Here is a 17,023-nt window from a genome sequence, read left to right as displayed (position 1 = left end):
ATTTATGCTTGAGTGCGTTCATATTAATGTGTGTGTGTGTGTGTGTGTGTGTACCCACGCACGCACGCGCAAGACACTGTGCGCGTTATACCAGCCTGCCAGCACACAGCGCCAGCCATACGCACCTGCCCGCGAAACGTGCTCATCAGCGGCGCATGATGATGGTAGGGCTGACGGTATAGCGCCCCGGGAGCAGCCGTGGGGTTTCTTTGCCCCTGTACCACTAAACTGGGCTGCATATCTATCACTTTAGGTGTAACAGACCCGAAACACAACCTACCGTTTTACTTTTTAGCAATCAGGGGTCTGTCAATGGAGCATGAACCACCCCACTGGACATACACTGGTTGAATTAAATTACGTTGTACCAACGTGGAATATCCATTGAATTGACGTCTTTGCCCGATGGGATGCCCCTGTTTGATCCTGCAAACTATTGGAATAATCCATAATGTGTCCCAAAACCAGATGAAACATTTAGCCCCTCATGCCAAATGGTGTATAAGTGCGTATCTCTATCCCATGCACAGTTGCGTCTAATGAAATGAAAACGGAAAATGGGAACCCTTTCATAACAGTCGAACACCAACAACTGCTCTAGCAACATCATGCTTTTTGAAACCCTTACCCTTAACGATAGGCAATGACAACCTTTAAACTGCACAAATCTTTACAGGTCAGAAAACAGAAATCTTATCTGATAGTGCGACAAGGAAATGCAAATGCGTGTTTACCTACCTCAATTAGCGGAGGAGAGCGGGTGTTTTTCTTTCTGTCTCTGGCGGAGAGATGCTGAGATATGTGTTGACTCCCGGCAGAAGGGATGCGTAGACAGCTGATCATGCGCAAGAGACACACTGATGCTACCCGTTCAGAACGCCCTGTAATAAAGGAGACCACACAGAAAATAGAAGCGTCTCAAGCCTCATCTGACAGATCTTTGTTGCCCCTCCCACCCTCTCTCTTCTTTTGTCGTTGCTCACTCGTTTTTCCTGTCTCCCCCTTCTGCACTAAGCAATTTAGTCAAGCTGCAGCCGCTGTCCTGTTAGGATGATCTGTCTCTCGAAAAGCAGCCGCTTTTCTTTCGCTGCTTGTACTCCCTGCCCACCGTCCTCCTCTCTCACCTTCTGTTCTCTTCTCCTTTAAAATGAAACGAAGAAAAACAAAACAGCAGCAGCCTGTGCATCTCACTCGCCTTTGTTGCCCGCCTCTCCTACACAGTCAACCTGGACACAGAGTTAGACATAACATGGAACATCTAAATCTGTCTCTCTCTATTTAGTATGATATCATGTTTCATATGGTAAGCATTAATTTGTGGATGTCCATCATCCATTTTGTATGATATGTTAAGAATTGTATGATATGTTACAAATTGCAAGGCATACAATATGTTACAAATTCCAATTTGTTGTGGCTAATGTTAGCTAGGCTAGCGGTTCTGTGCTTCGCAATTGACTCAAGCTGCAGCCCCTGTTATGGTTAGGGGTTAGGGTTAGGAGTTAGGTTAAAGGGTTAGGGGAAGGGTTAGCTAACATGCGAAGTAGTTGCAAAGTAGCTAAAAAGTAGAAAGTAGTTGCAAAGTTGATAAAATGCCAAAGTTGTCCGTGATGAGTTTCAAACACGCAATCTTTGGGTACTTGATGTTCTCGCTATATATGCCCACCCATCCACCCCGACCAACTACTCTCCTTTCGTTTTTGCTTTAAGTAACCTTCTGTGTTACGTAACCATACCAAACATAACGTATCATACTAATTTGAATGTCCTGGATCTACATTTACTATGTTACTGACACAGCAGCTACTCATTTTAGAATATTAGCCATATCTCCAAATGTGTGGGCTGCGCACGCCCTCCCCCATGCTCCCATTCCTCATTTCACACCTCACTAATGAACATCTCATGCCACAATATGCACACAATCTCATCAATGAGCGAGACCTGCCTGTCGCACGGGGTACTCGAGCGCTTTCCTTAATGATTTCCTCAGACGTTCTTACACCCAGGTCTCATCTACCCACACCTGAGCTCCCTGCTCATAGCCAATAGGCCACATATGGCGCTGACACTCACAGTACTGATGGCAAAAGAAAACGCACAATATGAATACGTGCATTTGGAAAGTATTCATACCCCTTGACCTATTCCACATTTTGTTGTTACAGCCTGATTTCAAAATGTGTTTCTTTTTTCACGATACACAATACTGCATAATTACAAATTGAAAACATGTTTTTGGAAATGTTTTCACATTTATTGACAATTACATGCAGAACTATATCATTTTGAGAAGTATTCACATCCCTCTGCACCCCTTTGCTATGACACTCCAAATTGACCTCAGGTACATCAAATTTCCTTTGATCATCCTTTAGATGTCAATACAACTTCATTGGAGTCCACCTGTGGCAAATTCAATGACTCAATGACATGACTTAGAAAGAAACACACCTGTCTATATAAGGTCCCACAGTTGACAGTGCATGTCAGAGCTGAAACTATACCATGAAGTTCAAAGAACTGTCCGTAGATCTCCGGGATGAAATTATGATGAAACATACAATACCAGTCAAAAGTTTGTACACCTACTCATTTAAGGTTTTTTATTTATTTAGACTATTTTCTACATTCTAGAATAATAGTGAAGGTATCAAAACTACAAAATAACATGGAATCATGTAGTAACCAAAAAAGTGCTAAACAAATCAAAATGTATTATAGATTTTAGAATCTTCAAAAGTAGCCACCCTTTGCCTTGATGACAGCTTTGCGCACTCGTGGCATTCTCTCAACCAGCTTCACATGGAATGCTTTTCCAACAGTCTCGAAGGAGTTCCCACATATGCTGAGCACTTGTTGGCTGCTTTTCCTTCACTCTGCGGTCCAACTAATCCCAAACCATCTCAACTGGGTTGAGTTCGGGTGACTGTGGAAGCCAGGTCATCTGATGCAGCACTCCATCACTCTCGTTCTTGGTCAACTAGCCCTTACACAGCCTGGAGGTGTGTTGGGTCATTGTCCTGCTGAAAAGCAAATGATAGTCCCACTAACCACAAACCAGATGCGATGGCATATCGCTGCAGAATGCTGTGGTGGCCATGCTGGTTAGGTCTGCCTTGAATTATAAATAATTCACAGACGGTGTCACCAGCAAAACACCCCCACACCATCACACCTCCTCCTCGATGCTTCATGGTGGACCCTACACATGCAGAGATCATGTGTTCGATCATGTGTTCATCTACTCTGCATCTCACAAAAACAAGGTGGTTGGAACCAAAAATCTCAAATTTGGACTCATCAGACCAAAGGACAGATTTCCACCTGTCTAATGTCCATTTCTCGTGTTTCTTGGCCCAAGCAAGTCTCTTCTTGTTATTGATGTCCTTTAGTGGTGGTTTCTTTACAGAAATTCGACCATGAAGGCCTGATTCATAAAGTCTCCTCTGAACAGTTGATGTTGAAATGTATCTGTTACTTGAACTCTGTGAAGCATTTATTTGGGCTGCAATTTCTGAGGTTGGTAACTCAAATGAACTTATCCTCTGCAGCAGAGGTAACTCTGGGTCTTCCATTCCTGTGGCGGTCCTCATGAGCGCCAGTTTCATCATAGTGCTCAATGGTTTTTCCAACTGCACTTGAAGAAACTAAAAGTTCTTGACATTTTCCAGATTGACTGACATGTCTTAAAGTAATGATTGACTGTTGTTTCTCTTTGCTTATTTGAGCTGTTCTTCCATAATATGGACATGGTCTTTTACCAAATAGGGCAATCTTCTGTATAGAATGCCTACCTTGTCACAACACAACTGATTGGCTCAAACGCATTAAGAAGGAAAGAAAATCCACAAATTAACTTTTAACAAGGCACACCTGTTAATTAATTTAAATGCATTCCAGGTGACTACCTAATGAAGCTGGTTGAGAGTATGCCAAGAGTGTGCAAAGCTGTCTTCAAGTCAAAGGGTGGCTACTTTGAAGAATCTCAAATACAAACTATATGTGTATTTGTTTAATGTTCTTTTGGTTACTACATTTCAAAGTTGTGATGTCTTCACTATTATTCTACATTGTAGAAAATAGTAAAAATAAAGAAAAACACTTGAATGAGTAGGTGTGTCTAAACCTTTGACTGGTACTGTCACACCCTGATCTGTTTCACCTGTCTCTGTGATTGTTCCCTGTTGGTCTGTTAACAGTTTGTCTTGCTTGTTCGAGTCAACCAGCATTTCCCCCCCTGCTTTTTCTAGTCTCTCTTTCCTTGCCCTCCCAGTTTTGGCCCTTGCCTGTTCAGACTTTGAGCCCACCTGCCTGACCACTCTGCCAGTCCCTGACCTTGAGCCTGCCTGCCGTTCAGTACCATTGCCCGACCTCTGGTTTTCTGCCTGTCCTGACCTGTCTTTTGCCTGCCCCTATTGAAACATTAAACTATGGTCTGCATCTGGGTCTACATCTTGGTCTCCCTTCATACCTGATAGGTACTGTATATCTGGGGAAGGGTATGCAACCATTTTTAGTGTTGAAAGTTTCCAAGAGCACAATGGTCTCCATTATTGTGAAATGGAAGAAAATATAGGACTACCCAGACCTTGCCTAGAGCTGGCCGTCCGACCAAACTGAGCAACCAGGCAAGAAGGACCTTGGTCAGGGAGGAGATCAAGAACCAAATGACCACTCTGACAGAACTACAGAGTGGTTGAGATGGGAGAACCTGCCAGAAGGACAACAGTCTCTACCACCCTTCACCAATCAGGGCTTTATGAGAGAGTGTCTAGATGGAAGCTATTCCTGAGAAAAAGGCAAATGACAGCATACCTGGAGTTTGCAAAAATTCATGTGAAACACTCTGAGAGTATAAGGCAAATGATTCTGTGGTATGATGAGACAAAAAATGTCTGTATTAAACCAGGCACAGCTCATCACCCGTCTAACACCACCCCTACCGTGAAGCATGGTGGTAGCAGCATCATGCTATAAGGATGCTTTCAGTGGCAGGGACTAAGACTGGTAAGGATAAAGGGAACAATGAATGGAACCAAATACAGGCAATTCCTTGATGATAAACTGTTTCAGATTGTAAACAACTTCAGGCTGGGGCAAAGATTTATTTTAAAACAGGACCCCAAGCATACAGCCAAACCAATGCTTAAATGACTTCAGAACAAGAATATGAAAGTTGTTGAGTGGTCCAGCCAAAGTCCGGACTTGAATCCCATTGAAAATCTGTGGAAAGACTTGAAGATTGCTGTATACTTCAACTCCCCATCTAACTTAACAAAGCTTGAGAAAATATGCAATGAAAAATGGGAGAAAATCCCCATATCCATATGTGCAAAGCTGATAAAGACGCAATCAAAGGTGATTACAGCTGTAAAAGCTGTAATCACCATCAAAGGTGCTTCTACAAAGTACTTACATACATAGATTAGATATTTCTGAATAAAAATGTCAATACATTTTCTCACATTTCTAAAAACACGTTTTCCTTTCAAAATCAATTTAATCCATTTTGAATTCAGGCTGTACCACAAGTAATGTGGAAATTATTTTATATTTACTTGAACCTACATTTAAATAGGCAAGTCAGTTAAGAGCTAAATCTTATTTACAATGATTTCCTACCCTTGTCAGACCCTAACCCTGCATTCATGAAAATACAAGGTTCATACATCACTTAAAAGCTTAACTTCTTGTTAATCCAGCCGCTTTGTCAGATTTCAAAAAGGCTTTACGGCGAAAGCATACCATTGGATTATCTGAGGACAGCGCTGGCATACAAAAGCATTACAAACATTTTCCAAACCAGCAGAGGTGTCACAAAAGTCAGAAATAGTGATCAAATAAATCAGTTACCTCTGAAGATCTTCCTCTGTTTGCAATCCCAAGGGTCCCAGCTACACAACAAATGTTCAAAAAGTCCTTCTTTATATCCCCAAAAAGTCTGTTTAGTTGGCGCGTTTGATTCAGTAATCTACCCGTTCCACTCGTTCAACGTGCATACACAGGAATCCCAAAAGTTAACAATAAACTTTGTCCAAACAAGTCAAACAACGTTTCTAATCAATCCTCAGGTACCCTAATATGTAAATAAACAATCAAATTTAAGACGGAATGTAATATGTTCAATACAGGAGATAAATAACAAAATGCGCGCCCTCATCCACACGCGCCACAAGACAACAATCCAAAATGAGAGCCACCTTGAAAAACTACAATTACGAACTCAGTCCTCCTTTTGCTGTAGTCCACAATCATCTCCTTAGTCTTGATCACGATGAGGGAGAAGTTGTTGTTCTTACAGGTCTTTGACCTCCTCCCTATAGGCTGTCTCATCAGCAAACGTAATGATAGTGTTGGAGTCGTGCCGGCAGTGCAGTCATGGGTGAACAGGGAGTACAGGAGGGGACTGAGCACGTACCCCTGAGGGTCCCCAGTGTTGAGGAACAGCGTGGTGGATGTGTTTTTGCCTACCCTTACCACCTTGGGGCGGCCCGTCAGGAAGTCCAGGATCCAGTTGCAGGGGGAGGTGTTTAGTCCCAGGGTTCTTAGCTTTGTGATGAGCTTTGAGGGCACTATGGTGTTGAACAATGAGCTGTAGTCAATGAATACAATTCTCACATACAGTGGGGAGAACAAGTATTTGATACACTGCCGATTTGGAAGGTTTTCCTACTTACAAACCATGTAAAGGTCTGTCATTTTTTATCATAGGTACATTTCAACGGTGAGAGATGGAATCTAAAACAAAAATCATGAAAATCACATTATATGATTTTTAAGTAATTAATTTGCATTTTTTGTTTGCAATTACAGAGATCATACATTTCCTGTAGTTCTTGACCAGGTTTGCACACACTGCAGCAGGGATTTTGGCCCACTCCTCCATACAGATCTTCTCCAGATCCTTCAGGTTTCGGGGCTGTCGCTGGGCAATACGGACTGGCTAGGCCACTCCAGGACCTTGAGATGCTTCTTACGGAGCCACTCCTTAGTTGCCCTGGCTGTGTGTTTCGGGTCATTGTCATTCTGGAAGACCCAGCCACGACCCATCTTCAATGCTCTTACTGAGGGAAGGAGGTTGTTGGCCAAGATCTCACAATACATGGCCCCATCCATCCTCCCCTCAATATGGTGCAGTCGTCCTGCCCCCTTTGCAAAAAAGCATCCCCATAGAATGATGTTTCCACCTCCATGCTTCACAGTTGGGATGGTGTTCTTGGGGTTATACTCATCCTTTTTCTTCCTCCAAACACGGTGAGTGGAGTTTAGACCAAAAAGCTATATTTTTATCTCATCAGACCACATGACCTTCTCCCATTCCTCCTCTGGATTATCCAGATGGTCATTGGCAAACTTCAGACGGGCCTGGACATGCGCTGGCTTGAGCAGGGGGACCTTGCGTGCGCTGCAGGGTTTTAATCCATGACAGTATAGTGTGTTACTAATGGTTTTCTTTGAGACTGTGGTCCCAGCTCTCTTCAAGTCATTGACCAGGCCCTGCCGTGTAGTTCTGGGCTGATCCCTCACCTTCCTCATGATCATTGATGCCCTACGAGGTGAGATCTTGCATGGAGCCCCAAATCGAGAATTGATCGTCATCTTGAATTTCTTCCATTTTCTAATAATTGCGCCAACAGTTGTTGCCTTCTCACCAAGCTGCTTGCCTATTGTCCTGTAGCCCATCTCAGCCTTGTGCAGGTCTACAATTTTATCCCTGATGTCCTTACACAGCTCTCTGGTCTTGGCCATTGTGGAGAGGTTGGAGTCTGTTTGATTGAGTGTGTGGACATGTGTCTTTTATACAGGTAACAGTTTAAACAGGTGCAGTTAATACAGGTCATGAGTGGAGAACAGGAGGGCTTCTTAAAGAAAAACGAACAGGTCTGTGAGAGCCGGAATTCTTACTGGTTGGTAGGTGATCAAATACTTATGCCATGCATTAAAATCCAAATTAATTACTTAAAACTCATACAATGTGATTTTCTGGATTTTTGTTTTAGATTCCATCTATCACAGTTGAAGTGTACCTATGATAAAAAACCTCTACATGCTTTGTAAGTAGGAAAACCTGCAAAATTGGCAGTGTATCAAATACTTGTTCTCCCCACTATAGGTGTTCCTTTAGTCCAGAGGGTTATTCATATTGAATTAGTTTGACATTTCACTCACTTTGTTTGCTGCCGCTGCCACCTACAACACTTCCCCATTCACATGGTTTATGTCCTTCTTATAGGCAAGCAATGGGCCTATTAATATTATAACTTACATGAAGGGAACGATTTGGCATTTCCCATATGACTGATGAGGATCTCCATATGGCAAATGTACGGTCCCTTACTAGACGTCCGCAAATGTTTTTAAAATAGGTCGAAGGCCTCGGGTCAGACGCCAGGGCCTGCTCTTCTGGGAAGTCATCAAATGAAGTCTCTCGAACATTTGTTTCCTTTTTATAACATTTTCAATTTTTTTTAATTTTTCCTCTGTACCGGAAAATTCCACCAGATGGTGATTGGCAGCTTAATGCAAATGGCCAAAACAGCACCAAAGTGACATGGCCATTTCTCCTAAATGGAAAAGCCTTTGAAGACGGAACTTGGTGAGCACAGGTTTGACCAAAAGGGCTTTTAACCCAGAAACAACATGGCGTCGAGGCCTCAACACTTTTTGAGGTAAGACCCTTTTTCTGAGATTAAAGGTCAAAAACGGTAATTGAACGCTAATTTGACCACTTCATGTCAAAGTACATGAACCGACTGAGTAAGGAAATAAAGAACCAGCCATTTATCTATCGTAATTTATGATAAATTGTACAATGTACAATTGGTGATGGTTAATAACGAAATGTAGTTGTTTTTTAAGTTGCAGATCCCATTGCGGCATGTTCAGACAAATCCGTTAAGGTTGGTTTCAGAGCTCTATGTGATTTCTGTGATTTTCTGAACTCACACACACATTCAATAGGGAGTAACACAGTATGTGGCTTATAGACACGCAGAGCCTGCAATAGTTACCTGCGTTCGAACTATCAAAGAACCGTCAGACCTAGAGCTCTGACATTATATATACATGTTATAGAGCTTAAGTCGAGAGTGCACAGTGAGTTATGTGGCTCTGGAAGGTTCTCAGGCCGAGAAACAGCCAAGTATATTTGTAATGACTTCAATTCATTTTGACCACTCCAAAAATTATGACATTTAGAAAAGTCCCAGAGTCACAAGACTTTGTGCATTGAATCCGCCTCGGTCCATAGCGACGGACCCTAAAGTTTCTTTCCGATAGCTCATTCAGGGATCCCGTAGCAACGCCTGGAAAAAGTGTATTTTCAGCACTAATTAAGGTTGCTGCTCGGGCTCCAAATGACCTATCGAGCCAAATCTCGGGATTCGGGGTCGCCTGAGCTAGGCCTACACATAATGTCAGAACTGGACCCCACCGAAGTGACATGCTGGAAGCAACACCAAGGAGCGATGGAGAGGAACCACTATTAATGCCCGGCAATCCTGAGTTCAACGGGCCAGTCAATTTGACATTTCTGCAGTATATTAGAGCATGTCAAATTCGTGATGGTAAATGCCCATTGTAAGACATTGCAAATGGACAGCCGTGCACCTGTTTACCTGAACAGGTTACCTGTAGGTCGGGTAGGGAGCACGCCCAACACATGCCCAACCAATATAAGGCGCTCCTGGTCATTTTGGATGTTTTTCAAAACAATCTTTAAAAATCGACAGAGTCCCACTTCTCTCTCATTGCACCAATGAGCGATGGAGAGGAACAAATATCACTGCTCAACCATCCCGAGTTCAACGGCCAGTTAACTGGGCATTTCTGCAGTATATTAGAGCATGTCCAATTCATGACGGTAAAAACCCATTGTAAGACATCGCAAATGGACAGCCGTGCACCTAGTTAACTGAATGGGTTACGAGTAGCACATTTTTGTAGTTTTTTCACCTCCATGCTTCATAGTTTTTAATGCCTTTAGGGGGGTGCAAGGGGTCCATGTCTGGGTAGGGAGCACCCCCCACCCGGGCCCATCCAATAGGGGGCGCCCCTGGTCATTTTGGATTTTTTTTTCAAAATATCTTTAATAAAAACAACAGTCCCACTTCTCTCTCATTGCACCAAATTCTTACTTCCTATGGCTTTCTATGATCAAACATGACAAATAGACCTTCTAGGTTGATTCATAGCTTAACATAGTGATATATATAATTTGGTCAGTATAAATGCCCTTTGGACATTTCTTATGCCATTTGGAAATGGTTTACTGACTTTTGGGTTCATATATGGCAAATGGACATAACATCCTGATTTGGTACTTTCAATACTTATGTATAGCATTTGGACATTTCTTATGCCATTTGGAAATGGTTTACTGACTTTTGGGTTCATATATGACAAATGGACATAACATCCTGATTTGGTACTTTCTATAATTATGTATGCCATTTAGACATTTCTTAGGCCATTTGGCCATGGTTCACTGACTTTTGGGTTCAGAAGCCGACTTCCTATGATCATATATTGCAAATGGACAAAACATAGGCCTTATGGAAAAACTCAAGAATATCAGACAAAGGTATGTTTATATGGTTATTATACAGTGCCTTGCGAAAGTATTCGGCCCCCTTGAACTTTGCGACCTTTTGCCACATTTCAGGCTTCAAACATAAAGATATAAAACTGTATTTTTTTGTGAAGAATCAACAACAAGTGGGACACAATCATGAAGTGGAACGACATTTATTGGATATTTCAAACTTTTTTAACAAATCAAAAACTGAAAAATTGGGCGTGCAAAATTATTCAGCCCCTTTACTTTCAGTGCAGCAAACTCTCTCCAGAAGTTCAGTGAGGATCTCTGAATGATCCAATGTTGACCTAAATGACTAATGATGATAAATACAATCCACCTGTGTGTAATTAAGTCTCCGTATAAATGCACCTGCACTGTGATAGTCTCAGAGGTCCGTTAAAAGCGCAGAGAGCATCATGAAGAACAAGGAACACACCAGGCAGGTCCGAGATACGTTTGCCACAAGCCACCTGGGAGACACACCAAACATGTGGAAGAAGGTGCTCTGGTCAGATGAAACCAAAATTGAACTTTTTGGCAACAATGCAAAATGTTATGTTTGCCGTAAAAGCAACACAGCTGAACACACCATCCCCACTGTCAAACATGGTGGTGGCAGCATCATGGTTTGGGCCTGCTTTTCTTCAGCAGGGACAGGGAAGATGGTTAAAATTGATGGGAAGATGGATGGAGCCAAATACAGGACCATTCTGGAAGAAAACCTGATGGAGTCTGCAAAAGACCTGAGACTGGGACGGAGATTTGTCTTCCAACAAGACAATGATCCAAAACATAAAGCAAAATCTACAATGGAATGGTTCAAAAATAAACATATCCAGGTGTTAGAATGGCCAAGTCAAAGTCCAGACCTGAATCCAATCGAGAATCTGTGGAAAGAACTGAAAACTGCTGTTCACAAATGCTCTCCATCCAACCTCACTGAGCTCGAGCTGTTTTGCAAGGAGGAATGGGAAAAAAATTCAGTCTCTCGATGTGCAAAACTGATAGAGACATACCCCAAGCGACTTACAGCTGTAATCGCAGCAAAATGTGGAGCTACAAAGTATTAACTTAAGGGGGCTGAATAATTTTGCACGCCCAATTTTTCAGTTTTTGATTTGTTAAAAAAGTTTGAAATATCCAATAAATGTCATTCCACTTCATGATTGTGTCCCACTTGTTGTTGATTCTTCACAAAAAAAACAGTTTTATATCTTTATGTTTGAAGCCTGAAATGTGGCAAAAGGTCGCAAAGTTCAAGGGGGCCGAATACTTTCGCAAGGCACTGTATATGTATAATTGATTAAAAAAAATCTAAAGACATTAAATAAAAACAGTTCAGAAAGCACTTTTTTAGAGTGGGTTGAATTTGAGGTGCTCTTTTTTTTGATTTTCAAAATTTTACCCTTAGGTCTTGACGATGTGACCATTTGCAATGTGAAAATCTACGGTGGAGTGCGCTCGCCATCTTTGGGATTTTTGTTGTATGACAATTGGCATTTGCCATGTCACTTGCCATATGGTTTAGATGAACTTCCGTCCATGTGAGTTGTATTTGCGATTATGTATATGTTTCGTCCAATGACAATATGTTGCCATTCATTTTTGTCCATTTCATGGGAGTTTTCCCTTACATTACATTCTCCATTGCTGCGTTGGAAAGTCAAAATCAACAAATGGTTAAAGGTGAGTGTAGTTGAGATGAAAATGTACAAATATTTACTTTCACCTCATAAACTCCAATAAAAAGAGTTCACGTTTGAAATGTATAGTCTGAAATGAGAAAGGAAGGAATTCAGCCCAATGCCGTTTGGAGAATGGGAAAGTGTTGTAGGCGGCAGCGGTAGCAGACAAAGTGAGTGAAATGGAGTAGAACTAATTCAATATGGAGACTCACAGTGCATCTACAGTATCAAACAGGGCACGCCATATTCCAAGACTGTCGTCTCTGCGGAGAGAGAGCGAGAGAGAGAGAGAGAGAGAGAGATGCTACTGTGGAGCATACAAGAACACCAGTGTACTGGAGTTTCTTTTTCAAATATATATATTTTTTTCTCAATGCACCTAAAACTATACCATGTGTGAATAACCCTGTTTTTCAATCGGATGTTAAAAAGATGAGATACATTCTCAGCCAAATAATTTATCAGTTCTTTGAAGAAGTCTACAGGGAAAATGACTAAATCATTAAAACCAACTTGTACATATCCAAATTATTTGAAATGTGTTTTCGATACTATCATCTTACACATCAATGGTGCTTAACGGCTGTTTTAGTTATACTATTTGGTCCACCTAGGCATTGGCATGTCCAGAGCATTTTGAATGAGGGTGGCAAAGGGTGAGCACAGACCCAGTTTAGGGGGGCCATAAGATTTTCAAGTTTCAACATTTTAGTCGTCATATGGTTTGGGGATAGAAGCTGTTCAGGTGCATGTTGGTGTCAGACTTGATGCACCACTTGCCTTGCGGAAGCAGAGATGGCTCGGGTTGCTTTAGTCTTTCATGATTTTCCGGGTCTTCCTTTTACACTGCCTGATATATAGAGGTCCTGGGCGTACAGTGATGTAGTAGGCTGTCCACACCACCCTCTGTAGCGCTATTCAATCGAGGACGGTGCTGTTGCCATACAAAGCAGTGATACAGTCAAGATGCTCTCAATGGTGCAGCTGTAGAACTTTTTAAGGATTTGAGGGCCAATGCCAAACCTTTTCAACTTCTTGAGGGGGAAGAGACACTGTCACACATTCTTCGCAACTGTGCACATGTGAGTGGACCATTTTAAGTCCTTAATGATTTGGATAGTGTGGAACTTGAAGATTCTGACCCACTCCACTGCAGCTCTCGACCCCCCATTTCCTGTAGTCCACGACCAGCTCCTTTATCTTGCTCACATTGAGGGAGAAGTTGTTGTCCTGGCACCATATGCAGGTCTCTGACCTCCTCCCTATAGGCTGTCTCATTATTGTTGGTAAACAGGCCTACCACTGTTGTGTCGTCAGCAAACTTAATGAAGGTGTTGGAGTCGTGTTTGGCTATGCAGTCGTGGGTGAACAGGGAGTACAGGAGGGGACTAAGCACGCACCCCTGGTGGGACCCAGTGTTGAGGATCAGCGTGGCTGACATGTTGTTGCCTACCTTTACCACCTGGGGGCAGCCCGTCAGGAAGTCCAGGATCCAGTTGCAGAGGGAGGTGTTCCCAGGGTCCTTAGCTTAGTGATGAGCTTTGTGGGCACTACGGGGTTGAACGCTGGACTGTAGTCAATGAACAGTATTCTCACATAGCTGTTCCTTTTCTCCAGGTGGGAAAGGGCAGTGTGGAGTGCGGTTAAGATTGCATCATCTGTGATCTGTTGGGGTGGTATGCGAATTGGAGTGGGGCATAGGTATCCGGGATGATGCTGTTGATGTGAGCCATTACCAGCCTTTCAAAGCACTTCATGGCTACCGACGTGAGTGCAACGGGGTGGTATTCATTTAGGCAGATTATCTTCGCTTCCTTAGACACAGGGACTATGGTGGTCTGCTTGAAGCATGTAGGTATTACAGACTCAGTCAGGGAGAGGTTGAAAATGTCAGTGAAGACACTTGCCAGTTGGTCCGTGCAATCTTTGAGCACATGTCCTGGTAATCCATCTGGCCCCGCGACTTTGTGAATGTTGACCTGTTTAAAGGTCTTGATCACATTGGCTACGGCGAGCGTTATCACACAGTCGTCCGGAACATCTGGTGCTCTCATGTTTGCTTCAGTGTTGCTTTCCTCAAAGCGAGCATAAAAGGCATTTAGCTCGTCTGGTAGGCTCGTGCCACTGGACAGCTCGCGGTTGGGTTTCCCTTTGTGGTCCGTAATAGTTTTCAAGCCCTGCCACATCCGACGAGCGTCAGAGCCGATGTAGTAGGATTCAATCTTAATCCTGTTTTGACGCTTTGCCTGTTTGATGGTTCATCTGAGGGCGTAGCAGGATTTCGTATAAGTGTCCGGATTAGTGTCCTGCTCCTTGAAAGAGGCAGATCTAGCCTTCAGCCTGATGCGGATGTTGCCTGTAATCCTGTGGGGACGCGCCGTTGATGCACTTATTGATGAAGCCGATGACCGAGGTCATATACTCCTCAATGCCATTGGATGAATCACTGAACATATTCAAGTCTGTGCTAGAAAAACAGTCCTGTAGCATAGCATCTGACCACTTCCGTATTGAGCGAGTCACTAGTACTTCCTGCTTTAGTTAATCAGAAGGAATCAGGACGATAGAATTATGGTCAGATTTGCCAAATGGACGGCAAGTGAGAGCTTTGTATGCGTCTCTTATGTGGAGTAAAGGTGGTCTAGAGTTTTTTCCCCTCTGGTTGCACATGTGACATGCTGGTAGAAATGAAGTAAAAACAGATTTAAGTTTGCCTGCATTAAAGTCCCCGGCCACTAGGAGTGCAGCATCTGGATGAGCAGTTTCTTGTTTGCTTATGGCCTTATACCGCTGGTTGAGTGAGGTCTTTGTGCCAGCATCGGTCTGTGGTGGTAAGCAGACAGCTACCAATAATATAGATGAGAATCTCTCTTGGTAGATTTTGTGGTCTACAGCTAATCATAAGGTACTCTACCTCAGGCAAGCAAAACCTAGAGACGTCTGTGACGAGTCTGACCGAGGGTGTTTCCCTTTCCCAGGCAGGTGGCGCTCGGCGGTCGTCGTCACCGGCCTATTAGCTGCCACTGATTGTTTTTCCTCCCCCTCCTTGTATGTTGAGTGGTAGCACCTGTGTTGTTTAATTAGTTTGTCTTTATTAGACAGCCGGCCCGTCTGGTTGTTGTGCGGGATTATTTCTATGTAACCTTCGGCTCTGTGGTATAGGCACGTGTTAGTGCCCGGTCGGGATTGTTTCCCATTGTACATTTTGATTCCCTGTGTTTTGGGAACGTAACTTTTGTGAGCACCCTGTGGTGCGTTGGTGCGATTAAAAGACGCGCAGCATTGAACTCTCGGTCTCCTGCATTTGACTCCACACCCACGACACCCGGAGCATTACAGAATCCCGCACCTATCAAATTGAATGGAGTCAGCAGGAGCAGCGGCCAACCCTCTCCCATCGATGGAGGAACGGGTTCTCCACCACACCACCGTCCTCCATCGGATCGGATCCGCGATGGATCAAGTGATGGAGAGAATGGACAGATGGGAGAGGAGTGGTCTCCTCTCTCCACCTTCGGCACCCACGGTTCCGGACTCCCCATCTCCCGACTCCAGCACCCTCCGTCTGACGCTACCGAGGGCTTATGATGGAGCGGCGGCGGGTTGCCAGGGGTTTCTGCTTCAGCTGGAGCTATACCTGGCCACCATCAGACCCACTCCCTCAGGAGCAGAGAGGGTGAGTGTCCTCATCTCCTGCCTCACGGGTCGTGCCCTGGAGTGGGCGAACGCAGTCTGGAATGGCCCAGACTCAGCGCGGGAGCACTACCCAGAGTTTTCCCGCCGCTTCCGTGCCGTGTTTGATCACCCTCTAGACGGGAGAACGACTATTTCACCTCAGGCAGGAGAGGAGGAGCGCCCAGGATTACGCGCTGGAGTTCCGGACCTTGGCAGCCGGATCTGGGTGGAACGACAGGGCCCTTATGGACCACTACAGGTGTAGTCTCCGAGAGGACGTCCGCCGGGAGTTAGCGTGTCGGGACACCACTCTGTCACTGGATCAGCTGATTGACATGTCCATTCGACTGGATAATCTGCTGGCTGCCCGCGGGCGTTCAGAGAGGGTCCTGTGCGTTCCACCACCCAGCCCCTCCGCTCCCATTCCGATGGAGTTGGGAGGGGCTGCGCCGAGGGGTACCGGAGGAGGAGGCCTTCCCTGCACCAACTGTGGTCGGAGAGGACACACGTCTGATCGGTGCTGGGGGGGTCCGTCTGGGAGTAGAGATGGCAGGCGGAACGCTTCTCGGTCACCCCAGGTGAGTCAGCATCAAACTCACCCAGAACCCCCTGTTGGCCACATGTTTGTCTTAACTTTTTTCCTTCACTTTTTCCCCTCTTCCCAGCATAGGGCGCTAGTCGATTCAGGCGCAGCTGGGAACTTTATGGATCGCGGACTTGCCCTTAAGTTAGTGGTTCCGCTGGTGCCGATAGATTCTCCTTTCCCCGTGCACTCCCTAGATAGCCGGCCTTTAGGGTCAGGGATGGTCAGGGAGACCACGGTCCCACTGGACATGGTGACGCAGGGGAATCATAGGGAGCGTATCAGTTTCTTTATTATTGATTCGCCTGCATTTCCAGTGGTGCTGGGGACTCCCTGGCTGGCCCGGCACAATCCTAAAATTTCGTGGAGACAGGGGGTTCTCCAGGGGTGGTCAGAGGAGTGTTCTGGAAGGTGTTTGGGAGTTTCCATCGGTGCTACGTCGGTGGAGAGTCCAGACCAGGGTTCCACGGTGTGCATTCCCCCCGAGTATGCCGATTT

At 44.4% G+C, this 17,023-nt stretch overlaps 1 protein-coding gene across 1 annotated transcript in view; it reads right to left on the bottom strand.

The window, feature by feature from the left end:
- LOC110494060 (contactin 2) overlaps nt 1-1,044 on the bottom strand; it is an 83,393-nt gene extending 82,349 nt beyond the window's left edge. Inside the window, exon 1 of the mRNA XM_036950110.1 lies at nt 739-1,044. The gene's annotated coding sequence lies outside the window, so the exon portion shown is untranslated. The remainder of the gene's footprint in view (nt 1-738) is intronic.
- Nucleotides 1,045-17,023: the final 15,979 nt, after the last annotated feature.

The sequence above is a fragment of the Oncorhynchus mykiss genome, chromosome 17 (assembly GCF_013265735.2).
Source record: "Oncorhynchus mykiss isolate Arlee chromosome 17, USDA_OmykA_1.1, whole genome shotgun sequence".
Classification (NCBI taxonomy): domain Eukaryota; kingdom Metazoa; phylum Chordata; class Actinopteri; order Salmoniformes; family Salmonidae; genus Oncorhynchus; species Oncorhynchus mykiss.
The sequence above is the reverse complement of the archived record's forward strand: the minus strand, read 5'-3'. Positions and strand labels throughout refer to the sequence as shown.